This window comes from Podarcis melisellensis, assembly GCF_964234715.1.
Source record: "Podarcis melisellensis genome assembly, chromosome: 14".
Taxonomy (NCBI): domain Eukaryota; kingdom Metazoa; phylum Chordata; class Lepidosauria; order Squamata; family Lacertidae; genus Podarcis; species Podarcis melisellensis.
The window spans coordinates 17,184,563-17,205,566 of record NC_138546.1 but is presented as its reverse complement, the minus strand read 5'-3'; the positions used below and the strand labels follow the sequence as shown (position 1 = coordinate 17,205,566).

At 45.4% G+C, this 21,004-nt stretch overlaps 1 protein-coding gene across 3 annotated transcripts in view; it reads right to left on the bottom strand.

Annotated features, from left to right (window-relative positions):
• Positions 1-20,234, bottom strand: part of ABCA3 (ATP binding cassette subfamily A member 3) — a 73,066-nt gene extending 52,832 nt beyond the window's left edge. For 2 of the 3 annotated variants that reach the window (XM_081887906.1, XM_081887908.1), the window contains exon 1: positions 20,100-20,234. The gene's annotated coding sequence lies outside the window, so the exon portion shown is untranslated. Of the gene's footprint in view, positions 1-15,497; positions 15,610-20,099 lie in introns of those variants that run through there. The other variant, XM_081887907.1, reaches the window with a different exon arrangement.
• Between the last annotated feature and the right edge of the window lie 770 nt (positions 20,235-21,004).

Below are 21,004 nucleotides of genomic sequence, written 5' to 3'. Positions count from 1 at the left end.
CGGCTCCCTCAGCCAATAAAGCGAGATGAGCACTGCAACCCCAGAGTCGTCTGTGACTGGACCTAATGGTCAGGGGTCCCTTTACCCTTTACTAAACCTCTGGCATTTTGCTGAACATCTTCCTTCTGTCTGGGTGGTGTCATTTTGGCTACATTAGGATCAGCACCAGCAGAATGAGCTTGTTACGAGTTATGTACGATATTTAATCTCTGAAACTTAAAACATGACACCAGTCCTCCATGCAAAGGCCTGCTTCTCTTCCAGAAAGCGAAGCAGAGAAGAACTCTTTGGTCACATTCGCACTATACATTTAAATCACTATGATATCCCTTTGATGGTCATGGCTTCCTAGTTTGTTAAGAGGGGTGGGGATAAGTTGTTAGGAGACCCCCTATTTTCCATCAGAGAGCTACAGTTCCCAGAGTTCCCTGGGAAGAAGGACTGAGCATTAAACCACTATATAAGGGAACACTGTTTCCCAAAAATATGTATTTAGCTTCTTCTACTGAAGAGGCTCTTCCCTAGGATGCAGATTTGGGGTTGGAAGGTACTGGTGAAAGCACTCTTGGGTCTCAAGCTATTTGGGGCTTTGTACTAACACCTTGAATTGGACCTAGTAGCTCAGAAACAGTTGGAGTAGTGGTACAATGACAGGCAGTGCTATGATCTCCATTTGCTGCACAGTGCAGTAACTTGGAAATTGCATTCTGCAGTATCTCCAACTTCTAGAATATCATCCAGAGAAGTCCCATGAAGAGTGCATTACAGTACCTGAGAAATTACTAGAGCATGAATCTCCGAGGCTAAATGCTCTCAGTCCAAGAAAGGCTGCAGCTGGTGAACCAGGCAGAACAGGGCAATGTAGGGAAATCCTTAAGTCTGAGAACTTCTGATCTGGGATGCTGTCTAAAAGACTGCACTCAAAAGGTCAAGGGGAAAGGGGGGAAAGGGGGGGAGACATTCAGTCCAGTCATTCCAGATGCTACATTGATCAGGATCAAAGCACACCATACATTCATCCCACCACAAAATACATTTGTACCATTTGTACCATTTTGCATGTGTCTGTGTCTTCTATATTTATGCAAAGTATATTTATGCAAAAGGGAAATAAAGTGGAATTCTATTACCATGGGCTTTGATTTCAGCAAAGGCTCCCTTTTTTGTACTGTGCAGGCAAAATGAAAAACACTTTGCAGAACCAATAATAAGAGACTTTATAAACTCTGACGGCCTGAGAGACAGACGGCACAAACCTCCACAAAACACATCTTTGCACAACTAGTCTCCATGTCCGGAGGCAACAACAAACAGCCATCAAAGATAAAGGTCAGCATCAGTTTCAAAAATAAATAACAAGAGACACAACAGATGAAAACATCTCGCTCCCTAAAAAGGTACCTGAAGCAAGGAAATCTCTTGTGGGCCCCAAAGCCACATCACGGAGTGTGTAGGAACTATATGTTGTAGACCATAATGATAAATTTTTATGATACAGTGGTATATAAATATTATTTTACAAATTACATACTGGCATTGGCCCATGTGTTGCTACATCCTCAGCCTGCCTACTAGTGGAAAGCTCATCTAACACCAGCGTCACAGGGGGCAAGAGTTGCAGCTCAGTGACAGAGCCTCCGCCTTGCATACACAAGGTCCCAGGTTCAATCCCCAGCATCTCCAGGTAGGATTGGGAGAATGTCTCCTGCCTGAACCCCAGTAGAGATGCTGCCAGTCAGTGCACACAACACTGAGTTGATGGACCAATTGTCTGACTCAGTATAAGACAACTTCCTATGATCCTATGCACTACAATAACCCAAGTATTATTTTGAATTCTTAATTATCTGTTGTAAGAAGAAAAGAAACCTCCTACACCTTTCCATAACAACAGAAACCGCCCTCTTGTCTTTCAAATCAGCTTAGGGCAGCTTACTGAAGAGGAAAGAAACACAACAGGCTAAGAACTTCCTTCTGAGTGAGAGGAGACAGCCCAGGGCTTGGGCAGAATAGGCTCCAAACAACACCTCTATCTTCACCTGTGTAGTGTCCTGCAGACCAGAAAATGCTCTTTGCAACACCTAGAACATTATACAGTGGTACCTCGGGTTACATACGCTTCAGGTTACAGACATTTCAGGTTACAGACTCTGCTAACCCAGAAATAGTACCTTGGGTTAAGAACTTTGCTTCAGGATGAGAACAGAAATTGTGCTCCAGTAGCACGGCGGCAGCAGGAGGCCCCATTAGCTAAAGTGGTGCTTCAGGTTAATAACAGTTTCAGGTTAAGTACGGACCTACAGAACGAATTAAGTACTTAACCCGAGGTACCACTGCATTTGGTTTTAAGTGTGCAGTTTGAGAGTACATTCATACCAAACTTCTAAAGCACTACGATTCAACTTTAAACTGTCATGGCTCCCCCTAAAGAATTATGGGAGCTGTAGTTTATTAAGGGTGCTGAGAGTTGTTGGGGAACCCCTATGCCCCTTCTGGAGCTCCAGTTTCCAGAGTGGTTTAACAACCAATTGAATTATAGCTCTGGGAGCGAAGTGTGGCCTAGCAACTTTCAATGCCCTTAACAAACTACGGCTCCCAGAATTCTTTAGGGGAAGCCATGACTGTTTAAAGAGATATCATAGTGCTTTAAATGCATCATGTGACCTGAATTTGCCAGGATAGGATTGAATTCCAACCCAAAACTGTGAGAGTCTGGTAGAGTCCAGTAGTCTAATTCCTTGCTGATCTTCACTCATCCAAATAGTACATACTGGAGAATTAGCAGAGTCTGCACAGAATGGGTAGAATTTCAATGCAAATAACTTACCCAGATAGTTCTTGCATCTGCAAGGTTAGTGCTAAATAGCATAATAAGCAACAAGAGGCTGTTTGAACAAAGTCCAACATTTATCTTATTATTTATGCTGCCTGGGTCAGCTCAGCTGAGAACAGCTAAAGTGCTACTTCCTAGCGATACGAAATCTAGAAAGGCAGCACCAGTCAGGATCCCTTTGAAAGTGCACCTTTCTGGAGTGGTGGGACAGATAACAGACCCTGGGTGAAAGGCAAAACACAGTTTTTAGAATGGCAAGGGCTCAAGCAAAGCCATGTGCACTGGCAATATCTGTGCAACTAACTGGTCTAAATTGGACCAGATGTCTACAAAGCAGAGTACTTTGAACCCTAGCCCAGAAGCCTGTGACATTGTGTTGCAATGAAGCAAGGCTAAATAATGTACTGTAATCATGCAATGCAATTTTCTCTTACCATACTGCAAATCCACAGCATGGATGTAACACCCGCTCAGGTGACACATATTGCCAATAAGAGCAATATTACAAAAGTTTAAGGGAAGAGCCACTGAGGGATGAAAACCTGGTTGAAGTAACACCAATGGGAAAAGCTCTGTGGTAACAGCAGCCTTTAAAACTTTGCATCTGCTCAGCAGTATTTTATCTCTTATTTTGAAGTTTGACTATACTTTCAAAATGACTATGCGGTGGAGCAGGAGACTGGGATAAATGAAGCAGGTAATGTTTAGCACCCATGCACTACATTTGCCAGCACTGACAGGTTGCAAAGTTTTTAATTTTGATTGTTTCACATTTTTAATACCAGAGCCTTTCCTGATCCCAGTATAGCTATTTTATGGCCTATGAAAGTCAAGTGCTTTGGTCCCTCACTATAAATCACAATGACTTCCATAATCTTCCTAAAGACATTTGGGGTAAATAATTTTTCTATTTTGCAGCTGTTATGTTTCAGCATACTGTGGGTTGAGTACAGTGTTTATTTTCCCAGAATATAATTCTAAGGCTCTTGCGTAACAAGTACTTAAGGGGTTATAAATCCTAAGGACTTTGCTGGGTTTGCAGGTCATTAACCAGTCGGAAACTGATACAGTCCCCTGAGGTGTGCCAGAAGCAAGCTTCACCTTGCCCACATTATTTTTTCACCAACACAAAGGGATAGAAAAACTAAAAGAGCAATAAATAGAAACTATTTTCTAAGAAGGGAATACCATGAAGATGATGCTCAAGATCTCAAGGCCAGGGAGGGATGTGAGGCCTGCCTTAAAGCACGTTCTGATGCAGATTTGGCTGATATGTCGGGAGAGTTCAAGGGGCGGCCATTTTGAAGTCGATCCAGTGGTTAATTTTCATGATTGAGGTGGGATGAGGATATCAGCCCACTTCTTTTCAGGCAGACATAATTTAATTTGGCTTCACTATCATCTCACTTTGAGCCATGCTGCTGAGTGACAACATCCCTCGCAAATTCACCAGAGTTTTTAAGGTTGAACTTCTGAAGGGTTTATGGGGCAGGGCTAAATAACAGTTGCTCTGTCTTGTTCCTCTGTTCAATTTATTGGCCCTTACCCAGCCCATAGCCACTTCCAGGCACTGATTTAGGGATAAAGTGGAACCCTGAAGGAACGCCAAATGCAGAAATTCACCAACAGCACCTTCTGAGCCAAACGCTACCCCTATAGTAAACAGGATCCCCCCCCCTTGTGGAGCAAATAAGCAGCATCAAGGTGGAAAGGGGGAAAAGTCAAACCAGCCTTTCCCCAAATGTTACAGTCCCATTCTGACTTCCCCTTGCCCTGGGACTGTTTTTACCTTTTGGGGGGAAATCCCCAGGACAGAAGATCCAGCCCCTGGCCTTTTGTTTTCAGCATTCAAGAAGGATTTATTTTCTTTCTTTTTAAAAACATGGTTACAGGAAAGTAGTAAAGCATGCACCCCCAACCATCTGAAATGGTCTGGTCTTGGGAGGACTTTGTTGTTGTTGTTGTAGTTTAGCTGTTTAGTCGTGTCCGACTCTTCATGACCCCATGGACCAGAGCACTCCAGGCACTCCTGTCTTCCACTGCCTCCCGCAGTTTGGTCAGACTCATGTTTGCATCTTCGAGAACACTGTCCAACCATCTCGTCCTCTGTCGTCCCCTTCTTCTTGTGCCCTCCATCTTTCCCAACATCAGGGTCTTTTCCAGGGCGTCTTCTCTTCTCATGAGGTGGCCAAAATATTGGAGACTCAGCTTCAATCTGTCCTTCCAGTGAGCACTCAGGACTGATTTCCTTCAGAATGGATAGGTTTGATCTTCTTGCAGTCCATGGGACTCTCAAGAGTCTCCTCCAGCACCATAATTCAAAAGCATCAATTCTTTGGCGATCAGCCTTCTTTATGGTCCAGCTCTCACTTCCATACCATGCAATTTCTCTAAACAAGTAGACCGGCACTAAGTCCAACATTACAGATCAGGGATGGGGAATTTTGATCACCCTGAGGACTACATCCCCTTTTGGGCAACCCAGGGGCTACGTGGCAGTGGTGGGTGGGGCCAGAGGCAAACATAGGCAGAGCAACAAATACTGCCTCTGTACAGCAGGCTAGTTCCTACACACATCTCTTTCTGTCCTCTAACCAGGGAGGCAAGAGGCATGATCAGAGTGCAAGGACGCAATCCAGCCAGGCAAGAACACACAAGGAGGGCAAAACAGGACTTGGGATAGGTATGGCCTGGGACAAAGGGGAGTGGCTAGGGAGGAGGTGTGGCCTCAGGAGATTCCCAAGGACCAGATAAAAAGGATTGGAGGGCTGCATTTGGCCTTGGGGCTGAAACCCCCCACCCGTATTCTAGATCTCAGCACAGCTATTTCTGGAGTTCTCATAAGAAATGGAATGGTGCTGTAAAAAGTGAGTGAGAGAGCTCCTTTATCTCGCTCATGCATTTTCCCCTCTCTACCTGTTTCCCAAAACCAAAATAGCCTCATCTTTGTTGCAGGAAGAGAAGTTGTCAATTTAAAGGGAAATAAAGGAATAGCAGCTTGCCCAGGCCCCCCCTAACATCAGACAATTCTGCTATCCTCCTTTCACAACACAAAGGACAGCTTTCCTCTTATTGATTTAAGCGGGTACCCATGAACCGACAAGAGGCCTTAATGTTACCTTTTCCTTGTCTGAAAACCAAAAATGCCCTCATCAAAGAGATGGGCTTCCAGAGACAAAACCACCATAATCTCACTTTAAGCCTCAAACCACCAGAGGCCCACGCTTATGGCATCGAAGGAAACCAGACAAATCAATGAAAGGCTAACAAAGCACCATCTCTGATCTTTCCCGAGACAAGGATGCTACAGAGGCAACAAGGGATGAAGGAGGAATTTGATTCAGTTTACATTTAAAGGCAAACCTACTGAATCCAGATTTGCTGAAACAAAACACGAACTGAAACACAGCCATCCTTTAAAATTCACATTTATCCAAATGCTGAAAGCAGAATGCACAAAAATGCATCCCATCCCCTGTTTTAGACATGATTAGGAGGGGGAAAAGAAATTTAATGGTTTGCACTTAAAGGTGAACGTATTTAATTTTCACTTCCTGAAATAACACACTAGCTGAAACACAGACATTCTTTGAAATTTGCACTTACCTGAATTTTATAATGCAGTTCTCCAGCTAAGTAGAGTGTACAAATATGCACAGAATGGGGGTAAAGAGTGCATAAAAATGCATATATCTGTGAAAGTGACATACTAAAAAGCATTACAGTAGGAAAAACTGGTTTGCAAAAAAAAAACACGTGTCTGTGTGTGTATAAATTAATACTATAATGCTGGTGAAATTTCATAAGGACTTTATTTTATACTGCAAACCAATGTGGAAATGTAGAAAACTCTACTTAAGATTGGGAAAAATGAGAAACTGAAATGGACAAATCCACCCACTTCAAAAGGCAACACTTTGCAGGTCTTTGCAGCCTGAATTGATTTGATCTATGAAGAGATTCCCATGGCAAAGAAGCAAAAGCAGAAAGAGCAGCTATCCATGCACAAATGAGCCTTTTCTGTGGCAGCACCCGGCTTGTAGAATCACAAGAACAGCTCCACCCCTGGGGACAACAGGAGTCAAATAAGCAAGATTTCCACAATGGAGGCTTCCTCTCAATGCAAAGAGGGATGCCATTTTTACCAGGACTATGGCACAGGGTGGAAGGAATAGATTCTCCCTCCTCCATGGTTCCGATTCTACTCCTCCCACCCGCCATAACCTCTGCACATTAATGGAATTCACACAATTAACATCGCATCTACTAAGCCCTGAGGCTCAAAAGACATGCATAAGAAAGCAACCTCGATTATGCCCTGAGTTCCGTTACCTTGATTCATTATGCACATAAACATGCATAAATTTATTCTGCATAAATAATCTGTTCTGCTAGTAACAAGGAGAGGTTAAGAGATATGTAAAACCCTTAGTATTAATAGCTAGAATCCTTTCCTGTGCAGCTCACCTAAGATTTTAACGAGAACCACCCATGCAGGTATCTTCATCAAGCTAACCTTTGCAGGACTGAGGACTAGAAACTTGCCTTTTAGAATAAAAGCAGTCATGCTCAGGTGCTGCTGTTGTGGGTATGTAATGCATCTCTGCATGTAGTCAGAGGTTTCTACACAGCCATACACAGACACAAACTTCTCCAATCTCTATCCAAACAAGGAAGAGGCATTATTGCAATTCAGAAATGCACTCCAGCCAGTCAAAAGGCTCAAAGAAGGACTGGTGAGGAGTGGAGGCTGTGAGGGTCCAGAGGGTTGAAATTTGGAGGGCTGCATTTGGGACCTGGGCTTGAGATTCCCCACACTTGCTATAACCAAAAATGCCATGTGTCAAAACCTGGGCAACTACTGAGTTATGGACCCACCAGCTGGGACAGTGGGGACAGATCAGGCTAGAGAAAAGAGCAGTGCTGCAGCTAGGTAATTTTAGACTCCCTACTTCTTTAGATGGTATTGTTATTTATTGATTTATATACAGCTTACTTGCCAAACATAGTTATGTTTTTAAGTAATGTGTACAATTTCACATTTGGGGGGCTCATTATGCTGAATGAAACTTGACCTTCTGTTGCAGAGTTCCATAGCCGCCTGACCAGGAATTCTCATGGGCAAAGTCTTCCATTTCTGTCAGCCCTAAAGAGGAGATGGATGCGCACTCCCTGGTCTATCCTTTGTGGGGGATCCTGAAGCCCTTATCTTCTTCCCCAATGAGACCCCTCTGCCACTAGATTCTCATTACTGATCCAGCAGTTGTAGGGAAAAGTACTGCCCCTTTAACTGACCAAGTACCGGTATTCAGTATTCATGAGGTAAGCTGGGGCTTCTAGCAACTGAATACCTAATCATGTGATAAAGATCTGCCAGTTATTACAGGGCATTGCTGAGACAACATCCACTTTATGTCTCAACTGCAGACTCACCGGCTGTGGTCCTGAAACCCATACCATGATCCCTCTCCAAGGTGCTGATCTTGCCTTGTCTTGCCTCTTGGGAATGACTGGCCTCCCTTTGCTTGGCCTCCCTTTAACTACAGTGGTGGGAACCCCTGTGGATTAGGACACAAAGTCCTGACCTGACAGCATCACTAGGAATGAGACACATGTGCACTGTGCATGTTGAATAGTTCACCTCTCCTTAGCCCTTCATAGCCATCCTCTGGGCTTACCTTTGCCTCTCCACATTATGTGTAAGCTCTGCTTTCTCTCAGCATCAGTAACACACTGATGCAATAGCTAGAAATCCAAAGGCTGCCATAAGGACATACAGCACTGTATTATTCTGCGCTAGAAATAAATCACAAAAGATGTCTTCCCTGAAAGGAATTAGACCATTTCTCTACACAGCATTTGATCTATATAGCAATCTTGGAAAAGATAGCATTCAGACTGAAACAGGGTAAAGCAAAGCTGCAAGGACTTCATTCAATCTACCATGGATCAAAATATGTACATCTCTTAGCCAGAAATAGCCAAGTCTGTGTGAACATGATAGATTATGCCTACAGACTTTTGATGACTGTCCCACTTCCTCTCTGTTACCTGCGCAGCTGAGTCAAAACAATAGCTTTTTAAAAGAGAGAGAACATTTATTATATATAATAATAATGCATTAGATCCTCAGCTACACCAACGTTTGGTTATATGCCTTTTCTTCTTCATATCTGTAGTCTTATCTTGAAAATCAATAAAAAATACATTAAAACACAAAATATGAGTTCCCAGCCACATGGCTGGCTACAGATGAGCTCTGCTGCCAAGCTATCGCATTGCAAGGAGGGCAAGCAAGTTCAAAAGCAGCTTGTGGAGAGACAAGAGGTTCCTTTAAAGCCCTCGCCACGTTCTTCGCTCTTCTGATGCACCGTTTCCATAGGAACTGGGGCTGCAAAAAAGGCAGCGTTTCAGCTCACTTTGATGCAGCCGTAAGGTCTGGAGAAGCTGGGATTCTGACCTGAACGGTTACACCAGACAGCCTTGCATCATGGGAACCTCATCTCTGCCTGTTTTAGCAGCATCAGGACCACTTCCTGTCAAGTTTTAGGGGTTGGGAAGGCAAAGGCAACCCTGAGGCCAGATAGCCTCTCACAAGAGCCATCAAGGAGAAAATAATGGAGTCATTTAGCAACACTTGTGTACCGTGGGTTATTTTGCTCCCTCCCCCTTTTGGTCCCACGGGCCTTGAGCATTTAACAGGGTACAGATAGAGCATTTAATGTGGCACAGATAAGAGAGGTCAGTGCAAGCATAGAAAGCTGCCCTTACAATGAGTCTAGACCATTGGGCTCATATGGCTTAGTACCATCCACACTGACTGGCAGCAGCCCTTCTGGGTTTCTTTCTCTTCCTTGGAGATGCCAGGGATTGAAGCCAGGACTTTCTGCATTCATTCATTTAATAGAATTTATACACCACTCGATTGCTGAAGAACCCTCAAAGCAGGTCTCTTACTCAGAGCTTTGGGCCTTCTGCATTGGGACACCAGCGTAAGATAAGCTTGCCACCACCACCACCAGCAAGCAGGCTGAAGAGGTAGAAACATTCTTTTACAGGGGGACCCTTGAAAAACTCCAGCAAATATGATGGGAGGGACATCACTTATGTCTGGGGAATTTCAACAAGTTAGTACACATTGTACTCAAGATCTCTGGAACAGAAGGAAAACAGGGATTCTTTGTTCTGCTTTTAAGAACACATCTGCTTGGGAGAGTCAAGAGCCATGCGGTTACCACATAAGAGGCAGAGAGTCAATTTCCCCTGGTTTTGCTAGAGACTTCCTCTCTGGTCTTCGGCAACAGACCCTGTAGTGACACACTTCCCCTTCTGCCTAAAGAGCCAAGTTCTTAGGAAAGGTACAGGCTCCTTCACCCTCTCCAGCTCTCTCATCCGGCTCTCTTAAGAATAATATGGTTAAAAACAGGGGCAGTTTGTCCCTTATCACCAAATCATTTATTTCTGTATTAAATTTATATCCGGCCCTTCCTCCCAAAAGGAGCCCCAGGCAGCAAACAGCAGGAGATAGACTTTAAAACAATTCCAATATATAGACAGTCTTGGAAAGATCTCAACTTAAAAGGCTTGTTGAATGCCTTCAGTATTTGCTGAAAAATTCCATGCCTCTAATTTTCCAAGGGCAGGTACCGCAACATTAATGGTCCAATTCCTGCTATATTGTGTGGAGCAGACGTCCTGATAAGATGGCATCTGCCAAGATGGCATCTGCCCTTGTCTGCAGACCACAGTGATCAATTGGTTATATGATTACAATATGTGGGACAGAGACAGAGACTGTTAACGCCCCAGATGTAAGCAAAGATGAACAGTCACAACATCTGCCAAAGAGAGAGACTTAAGATCTGGAATCTTTTTACATCCATTTGTTTACAGAGACCAAAGCTCTAGATCAAGGATGGGCAACCTGTGGTGCTCTAGATTTTGTTTGACTCCAACTCCCATCAGCCCCAGACAATGTGGGCACAGGTCACAGCTGATAGGAGTTGCAGTTCCCAAAAATATATGGAGAGCCACAGGTTCTCTCCATCCCAGGCTTAGCTTGCATGCTTTGGTATGTGGCATGAATAAAAAGCAACAGGAGGACTTTTGGTTCAGAGATAGCTCTTTAGCCAGTTTTGTGTGAACTCTCCCCAGCAGAGTTGGTTTTGCTAGCATAACACTCCATCATCAAGATCCATTACACTAGAGATAAGAAACAGCAATGAACAGATGGACAGACAGAATTTTCCACTAAGGACACAATTTCTTTCTGTCCTGCTGGTCAAACAGGTTTTGTAGGTTTCTGGAGCATGACAGAAACCTGCATATAACCTGTCAACAAAGATAAGATGAGATCAATCCCTCCCTCTCAGGGGAAAATAAAATCAGTTTCCATCTTTACTGCTGTCTAAATTTCACTTAGAGTCACACAGCACACTACATAATTACAGTAGTACCTCTGGTTAAGAACTTAATTCATTCCGGAGGTCCATTCTTAACTTGAAACTGTTCTTAACCTGAGGTACCACTTTAGCTAATGGGGCCTCCCACAGCTGCCATGCCGCCACTGCATGATTTCTGTTCTCATCCTGAAGCAAAGTTCTTAACCCAAGGTACTACTTCCGGGTTAGCAGAGTCTGTAACCTGAAGCGTCTGTAACCCGAGGTACCATTGTACTCACAAAACTGTAAAGGGAATAGGCTTTTCAAACAATGTGGCTCCAAGGAATGTGTTCAGCAAGAACTGCAAACTGATCCAGAATCAATTCCCACTCAGCCATGAACCCTGGACCAGTCACTGCCTCTCAGCCTAGCCTACCTCACAGGGCTGTTGTAATGATTAAATGGGAAAACCATGCAGGCCTGTGCAGAGCTTGTTTGAGGCCCCAGGAGGGAATCTAATGCTTGGCCTGACATCGTAAGTCCAGCAGGCCGCTGGCGGGGGCACCCAGCTAGCTTTCCCCCTTTGATGTCCGGGACAAGTGTACCCAGCTGCCCCTGCCTTCTCTGCACAGGCCTGGAACCACATGTACTACTTTGCGCTCCTGAGAGGAAACACGAGGATAGTCACAAGTGAGAGAGCTCTGCTGTCTTGTTTGCAGGCTCTCCATTGGCGCAGCTGATGGTCCACTGTGAAAACAGGATGCTGTGGCTAGACAGGACCTTTGGCCTGATCCAGCAGAGTGAGAAGCAATGAAAGCACTCCCAGTGCCCACGTGAGAAAAGAGGAAGATGATGTAGCTAAATAGAAAGTGGCACAGTGTGGTTACTGTTGGAGACGCTCGGCAATACAGTGGTACCTCGGGTTAAGTACTTAATTCGTCCCGGAGGTTCATACTTAACCTGAAACTGTTCTTAACCTGAAGCACCACTTTATCTAATGGGGCCTCCTGCTGCTGTTGCGCCAAACCCCGCCCCCCCCCCCCGCAATTTCTGTTCTCATCCTGAAGTAAAGTTCTTAACCCGAAGCAATATTTCTGGGTTAGCGGAGTCTGTAACCTGAAGCGTATGTAACCTGAAGCGTATGTAACCTGAGGTACCACTGTACAGGGGTTTCCAAAATATTAAAGGTGCTGAGAGTTGCTAGGAGACCTCTATTTCCCTCCCAGAGCTACAATTCCCAGAGGGGGTTTAACAACCAGACCCTCTTTCTAGGGAACCCTGCAGACTATAGCTCTTTTGAGGGAAATAAGGGGTGTGTATGTTTCTCTCAACAACTCTCAGAACCCTTAAAACAAATCAGAGCTCCCAGGATTCTTTGGGGGAAGCCATGACTGTTTAAAGCAGTATGTTATGAATCTGTAGGTGCAGATGGGTTCTGAGCCAGATTTTGACATTGGTGCAGCAACTCGGAAAAGTAAGAGTGATAACTGCTTGTACACAGGGACTGGCAGGCAGGCTAAAGAAAAGGAAATCAAAATGATTTATTCAATTAATAAGATTTACGTCCTGCTTGATTGTGAATAGGGGTTTATCTCAGGGGTTTATCAACAAATAAGTTGTACATCTTCCTCCATTCGCTGAAGGCATTCACTAGGTCTGGTATAACTTACGCTCTTGCATTATGAATAAAATTGGGAACAAATGCAGGAAGAAATAAAATGTTCTCCTGAACACTCTTATTATCCAATGACATACCTCTCAAACACACTCTCTCTCTCAAACACACGCACACAAGCTGTGGTTTAAAAGGGACAGCAAATGAATAATTGCCACTCCAAAAGTAGTACCTGGAAATCTCCTGACAGCAGGAGGAAGAGATTAAAACTGTCAGTCGCGCAGAGAAGTAGGTGAGGTGTTCTAAGGCCAATGCGAAGGAGATCTTAAGGGAAACCTGTAACAACTTGCTGAAATATCCCAGACATATTTGCTGGTGTTTTCCAGGATCTTTTTAAAAGAATATCCTCAGCCTGCCTATTACTGGCAAGATCACCTATCACTGATGTCACAGTAGGGAAGGCCCACAGTTCAGGGGCAGAACAGCTGCTTCACATGCAGAAGGTCTCAGGCTCAATTCCTGGCATCTCTAGGTAGGGCTGGAAGAATGTCCCATCCCATGCCTGAACCCCTGGAGAGCCACTGCCAGTCAGTGTAGACAATACTGAGCTAGATGGACCAATAGTCTACCTCAGTATAAGACAGCTTCCTACGTGTTCAAAGGACCCATCCACGTGGCTGGAATCAATGTCACAACTCTTGCAGAATCAAATGGGCTGGTCAGGAATTCACACCGAAGAGCTTGCCGCTCAGGACCAAATGGCATGGTGTATTAAATATGTTATTGCTAGGGAGGAGCAGATCATTCTGTTTCCAGACTTGCATCACTCGTGATCATGTGCTCACCCATAGGTATGCTCCATCCCATCTCTGTGCATATAAGAGTCTCTCTCTGCTGTGAACATACCCTGAAAGAATATTCCACATCCATTGGTCGTAAGTATTACGTATTTTGGAAAGTGGTTTGCCTGCCTGTCTCTCTGTCCATCCATTCTCTATGCATTTAGATATTGTTGCCCCGTTTGGCAATGAGGTTCCCCAGTGGAGAAACTGGTTTCTGTCTTTGTTTGGAAACCCTCCATATGGGGTTTTTTAAAAACCCTAATTGAACAACATGCCTCCCCCAATAATTATTTGACCCAGATGCAGATTGGGCCAGTCCATGGCTCCAGATCGGGACCCTAAGTCAGGTGTGCACAGCCCTAGAAACTAGCAAATGACACTTTCTGAGCCACACCAGGTGCTTTCCACTAGTAGTATGTAAGGGAAAATTGTATCTATCACTCTCCATACTATAATTTCCAAAACAAGACATCAAGCACAACCGCTGCATTTTTAAAGGATGTAACTCAGGTCTAGACAGCTGGGGGGCAGAGGGCAGACAACCCAGCAATCAGGTTTGACCTTACATTCAGTTCGCTGCTCTATCATCACTGGCTCATTTCTTTTTCAGAATATCAGAATGATGCTTTCAGCAAATGCCCAAACAGCATCTGGAGACGTCAGCTGGTTCAGAATATGGCAGTCAGATTACTGACAGGGACCCATTATATTAAAAAAAAAGAAGAAGCTTGTTTTATCAGCATTAAGAGATTTACCATGTGCTCCCAGGTGGAATTCAGAGTGCTGATGATCGCATTTGAGTTGGAAGTGATTCTGGGGGTCATCTAGCCGAAAGCTACCTGCACACAATCTTAATGGAGGGTATGGTACAACTGCACTACCCCTGGGAAATGGCTGACCAGTCTCTGCTGAAATGCCTCTCATGTTGTGGCCCCTGTATCCAGAAGTGGCCTGGACAAAGAATTTATTCAATTTCTTACTTGTCCTTCACCACAAGGTCCCATGACATCAATATATATATACATACATACACCCAAAGTGGAAAACTGTTTTAGTGATAATTATAATGATAAGATCAATTACCAACTATTAAATTAAATGATGGTTTAAATGTCGTAACATGTTACCCACCGGAAGTGTTACAAGGAATGTGGGCTGTGTGGTGATAGATTAACTTTTCCAGTATGTCTCTGCCCATATCAAGTTTCCCTTTCCCAATATGTCCCTGCCCATACCAAAACCCCACCCTTAAAACAAAACAACAGAAAAATAGAGCTGAAGGCATCCACATCTGTGGAGATTGAATTACCCTTCAATTCTTCAGCATGGGGGTGAGGTGGGGGGTTGACTTTCTGCAGTCTAAGAAAAGTTGGAAGAACCACTGGGAAGTTAGGACACGAGTGGACAAAGCAGGGCAATTCTGCATTAAATGCATGGTAGAGAAGCACCTGAGCTAGACTTGAGTTCATGAATGCTTATGCCAGGGGTTGCCAGTGTTGTGCCTGAAAGCACACATGTACCCAGAGAGGCATTCCCTGGTGGGAATGTGCTCACAACAGCTTCTCCAGTTTGCAAACATGCCCAAAAAGGTTAATGACCCTTCACTAACGCCATAATGAATTTGTTAATAAAGCATCACAAGACTCTTTAGTTGCTTTTGCTACACATACTGGCATGGCTACTTCTCTGGAAATTGTTTTATAGTGTTGTTGGAACTGATTTATTTTGCTTTTTTATATATTTAAAAAAACCCGGTTAACTGCCTTGCACAGCTTCTTTACAAAATGAGTATTTCCTGACCTATTATTTCAATTTGTAGTACCAACCTGGAAAATTCTCTGTGGTCTCCCTGGGATGCTTTGAATTCTAGTGGCTTTGAAGTCTTCTATTCCCTGCACTTTTGCATGCCTAGCTTGCTCGCAAGGAAAGAGCTTTTGCAGCAGACGGAACTCCAAAGTAAAACTGCAGAAATCTACATTTCCTCCCCCCCCCCCCAACCACTGTGCACTGCAGTATCAAGATAACTCGCCCTGGAGTAACCTGCAGTAAAAAGGCAAAAGGGAAATTGTGCCAAAGGAGGAGGAGGAGATGGTGGTGATGATAAGCACCAATGCAAACCACGGCTCCAGACCAGGCGGCACATTTGAGATGGGTTTTATTGGAAATTATGAAACCAAGGCTGTGTGGAAGAGCCTGGAAGAGTGCAGATGGCATAAGACACTTGACATTTCAGAGCGCATTGTGTGTGAGAGACAGTGACCTCATTCAGAGACCTATTGCATCCTAATGAATCCCACAAGGAGGAGGCCCAACGTTACCTTTAGTTAAGCACCACGTTCCACCTTCCTCTCCTGACAAAAGCTCTCTTTTATTCCCAAGGGACTTGTTCCCTCTTAAGAGCCCAATTTTCTAGCTGTTAAAATATTGATCCTTTCATCAACGCCCTCTTCACATTTCCCAGAGTGTTTATTCAGTTGTGCAAGCCACTGAACCCAGCGACAGAGTGTTGGCTCTCTGGGGATGGGTCTCCTCAACCTGAAGCCTTCAGGGTGTGCCAATCCATTCTCCAACCGACCCCATTTGCTAAGCTCACAGTGGCGTCTGACCTGGAGCCTGGATCCATAGAGCTCAGTAGGGCTACAATCCATCAAGCACAACCCCCTCACATACATCCAAATCAATCTACACTACAAACTAGGAGCAGAGGATACACCATGCATTTAGAGCACATGTTCTTCCCCCAAAGAATTCTGGGAATTGTAGTTTGTTAGGGCTGCTGGAGACTGTAGCTCTGTGAGGGTGAAACTAAAGTCCCCAGGATTCGTTGGGGAAGCCTATGTGCATTAAATGTATGGTATGGATCTGCTCTATTGCAAAAGTCCACAGAGACAGGCAGAAATCAAAATCTCTATATGAATCTGGGAGAATGGAAACTATATCACCTGAAATTCAAAAAAGAGGAATTATTTTTTTTAAAAAAACAACAACACAATTACTTTTGATGCCCTCCTTGTTTTCAGACTCTCAAGGGCTTGGAACTATTTTGTAAACAGAGAGCTTTTCTCTGTTTGCATCAGGAGACAAACAAGGTAGATAAGCCGATCTCTGGGCGGGGTGGGGGTGGGCTTTCTGCAATAACCTCTGCTATTCCAGTCTAGAATTTTAAACTCAAATAAAGAGAGACAAAGTGCAAACTAATATTACCAGACTGGAGCAAAGTTCATATGGGTAGATAGACAGACAGACAGACATATACACATATAAACAGGGTCATTGGCTGTCCTGGCCTGAGATGAAGGGAGTTGCAGAAACAACATCTGGAAGGCCACCAATTCCCTATTCCTGATACATGTGTGTTTCCTTTGAAGCTAATAAATGCTGGTGGGGACCAAAAACACCATTGTCACCAAACCTACAACCAGGTAAGAATCATGGTTGGTTTCCAAACAGGGAAACCGATGGAAATTCAAAACTGTCTAGAAATTTCACCCTCAGATTCCCTGCCTATTATCTCCAATGAATGGGGGCAGGCTTTGGTTACTCAGCAGTGAGAAAAGAGCTTTTCACAGGCTCTTCAGAGTCATTCACTGATGTGAACCGAGTCCCTAGCATTATAGATATTGAGGCAACCAGCACAAAACATTCCAGGGCCCAAAGTGCAAAAAGAAGAAGAAAAAGACTACATTTCCTGCTACCACAGGAGCTGGTCCACTTGGAAGTTCTGCTTTGCATATCCCCACTGAAATGAGTGGAAGTTGCACAAGAATATGGTCAGGAAACATAGAGCCCATTTCCCCAAGAAACTTCTCCTACACAAGTCTAGTTGGAATAAAGAATAGTTATGCTCCTGCTGAAAGATCTGAACAAAAAGACCTGGAGAAAGGAAGGTAGAAAGCTGTATACAGAGTCAGACCATTGGTCCATCTAGCTTAGTACTGTCTGCACTGACTGGCAGCAACTCTCCAGGGTTTCAGGCAGGGAACATTCCCTGCCCTATTTGGAGATGCCAGGGATTGAACCTGGGACCATCTGCATGCAAAGCAAATGCTCTACCACTGAACCTTGCCACCCCACCCCCAAAGACCATAGCTCAGTGGTAGAGAACTTATGTTGCATGCAGGAAGTCCCAGGTTCAAATCCTGGAAGTTACTTAAGTTTAAAAAGGCCAGTGAACTAGACAGAGAGGCCAATAGGGCTGCACCTAGCCTGCAGTCAAGTTGTGGAAAACCTCTGCCAGAGATGGAGAACTGATGCCAGGGAGGATAGTGAGCTAGATGGACACTGTGACCCAGTCTATTCCCCTCACTCTGTTGCCATTACGACACCCAACCACTCCCATCTGAAGCAGCCACTGTGGCCAACCACCTGACCTTAAGAGCAGATGCCAAGGTCCAGGCAGAACTCTAGGGACACAGGAAGCTCTTCATAGCAGCTCCGACTATTTGTCCAAGGACTGTCAAATCTGTCTAGCAGCTCCCAGGCAGAGAAGAGTCCTTCTCATCAACTGCTGTTGTGACATCTTTTTTAATGGAAGCTGCCAGGGATGAGCGATGGTCCTTCTCCACAAGTGTTATGGTCCTGAATAAAACTTCTCCAGCACGTACCTTACATAGTCCAGCTACTCCACCTCCCGGAGAATCCTTCTTCCTTACAGAAGTGATATTCTCCTCCCACCCAAAACAAATATCAAACACAGAACTGGAATTATACCTCTATTCAAAATATTATATTCTTCCTCAGCAGAGCTACTTTCAGTGGTGAAGTGGTGGGACTGGAGAGGGAGAAAGTGCAATAAAGAGGAATAATTCCCTTTGAGTTAGTATTGATATTGCTGAACTAAGGAACTCACATCTTATCTGTTACCAGCTGCAGAGATGTTAATGGCTCAAAACTTGAAAGTTGCATTACTCCCTTCTTGGAAAGAACAGCTTTAAAGAAAGTTTGGGATTTGGCTGTAATGGCAACAGTAACCTCATATCTAAGAACTGCAAGTTCTGGGGAAACTGGTTGCCCTGTACAAATATTGTCAATAAAATAATTCCCATGAATGCAAATTCAAGGAGGTTTTGATTTTCTGGCAGGAAATGTTGTAATTTTATATTAAGTCATATTTTCTTACAGGATATTATGGTTTGATCCTTGCAACCACCCCCACCCCAGAGTAGCTTTGTTCATTGTTGTTAACAACTATCAAATGGTTTTAAAAAAATAGAAAAAAGGAGTAAGAAAGGCAAAAGGAGAGGAAGCTGACACCTAGTGCTACCCCTGGCCCTGTGGTAAGGACGAAGGCAGACAGGCAGATGCTGGCTGAGAGCACAGTGAGGCTGCTGGGGCACTGCCCCACTTGCCCATATGCACCAGCCTGCACTGCAAGTCGGGGAACTGCTTTGTTTACAATCCAAGCCAAAGTCTTTAGCCCTCTGGCACAGGCCAGCCCCAGCCCCAACAGCCGGAGCAGATTCATCTGTAGGAGGAGCTCCAGCCAGCTTGACAGGCCCTCTGGCTTCCCCCTGCCTTTGTGTCAGAGCAAAGCAGGCCCCGCCATCCTACCTGAATCTAGACAGAGGGAGGCTAAGCCAATTCCCCCAAGGTCCTACCTGGGTAGCAAGGAACTGGGTCGACACCCCATCCCTGGATGAGGTTCTCACGAGCAGAGGAGGGTGTGACGTCATAGGGAAGGGTGCATGATTCATGCGCTGCTTAGAACATACACCCCCCTCTCTTTGAAAGCGAGGGCGCTCGTGGGGGAGGGGGAGAGGGGAGAACTTGCACGCCGACGACCACCTTTGCACCCCCTCAATGCACCGGGGGTGGGGTGGGATTTCTGGGCAGCAGGAGGAAACACGAACAAAGCACAGAGGAGGAAAGCGGTGCTCCACGGAAATTGAGATGTCTCGTAGGAGGGCGGGCAGGCAGGAAACAAGCAAATTACCTAGGGGAAAGGAGGAAGGCAAGGAGGAAGAGCATTTTGGGAAGCCCTTTGTATGCTGGCAACGCAAGGTGGGTTTTCAGAACGGGTAGGGGGGAGCAGAAGTGCGGGGAACCGGGAGGGGGCTTTCCTTTAGATATACAGCACACAGCCTCAGTCCTGGATGGAGAGAGTGAAAAGGCGAATTCCTCTTTATGGGAATTCAAGAGCTTTCGGGACCAGCGTATTACAAAAGCCACACACACACAAACATATAGCAGCAGAACAAAGGGAAAATCACAGCAGCTGCAAAACCCGGTGAGGGGGCGCGCACACACAAGCAAAGGAAAGGAAGAAGCAGGTGGGATCGAGGCCGGGCAAGGTTATCTAAGCAAGGCAGAGACAAGGCAGGCCGCCCGGGAGTGGCTGTGCCTGGGACGCCGGGGGAGGCTGCACGGCTGGCTGGAGAGCCGTCGGGAGGAAAGGCGGACGAGGCGGGTGGTGCGCCGGCGCCCCTTACCTTCTCAGCACAGCTCTCGGGGTCCTGCAGGCGACGACTCCCCTTTACCGGCTCCGGACGCTGCCGGCACCGTTGCCATCCTGGCTCTGTTGGCTCAGGCCGGGGAGGCGGCCGCTCGTTGCCAGCTGATGCGCCCGGGCGCCGCCTCCCGTGACGCGCCGAGAGGGGAGGAGGCTGGGGAGGGAGGTGGGTGGGGAAGGAGGGGTCAGAGGTGGTGGGGCGCAGGCTTCTCCTTCCCGTCCGCTCCGCCCCCTTGGCTTGCTCTCAACAAGGGGATCTGCCGCAGAAGAGCTCAAAGAGGCACGTCTCTAGGAGCTTTGGGGACACCCCGCAAATACCCACCCCCAGAAGAGAAGGACTTCTTGAGCAAAGCTTGCAGAGCAACTGTTTCGCATGCAAAAGGTCGCAGGTTTAAACCCAGCTGGGTTTTGGACCTAAAGCGCCTTGTGAAAGCTGACTGGCCATCGAAATTACTGGGTTTATTATGAAATGGGTGCTCATTATACATGCATTGATTTTGTAGCGTCCTCGTCCTCGTTGGCAGGGAAAGATCTCTCCCCCGCCACACAATTTTTAATCCGGATTTACCCTTTCCCGGGGAAATTCCATGTTTAAAAAATCTGTTACCAGTGACCCACTTGTGCTTTGTGAATTATTTTATTAAGCACCAAACAGAGCGGCAGCATGTGGCCTTAAATGCAGGGAGCGGGGGACAAACACGAGCCTGCAGTCCTTAGTTGGATCCCACACCTTTATTTTTGCTTGCAATTTGCATAGGAAAGAATAAAATTCCTGACACGCGCAAAGTTGTTGAGCTTTTTGTAGGAAGACCCCCCCAAAATACCTAGTTTTAAGATTTTTGGAGCTGTTTCCACTGCTTTTTTCATCACACATTGCCATACATC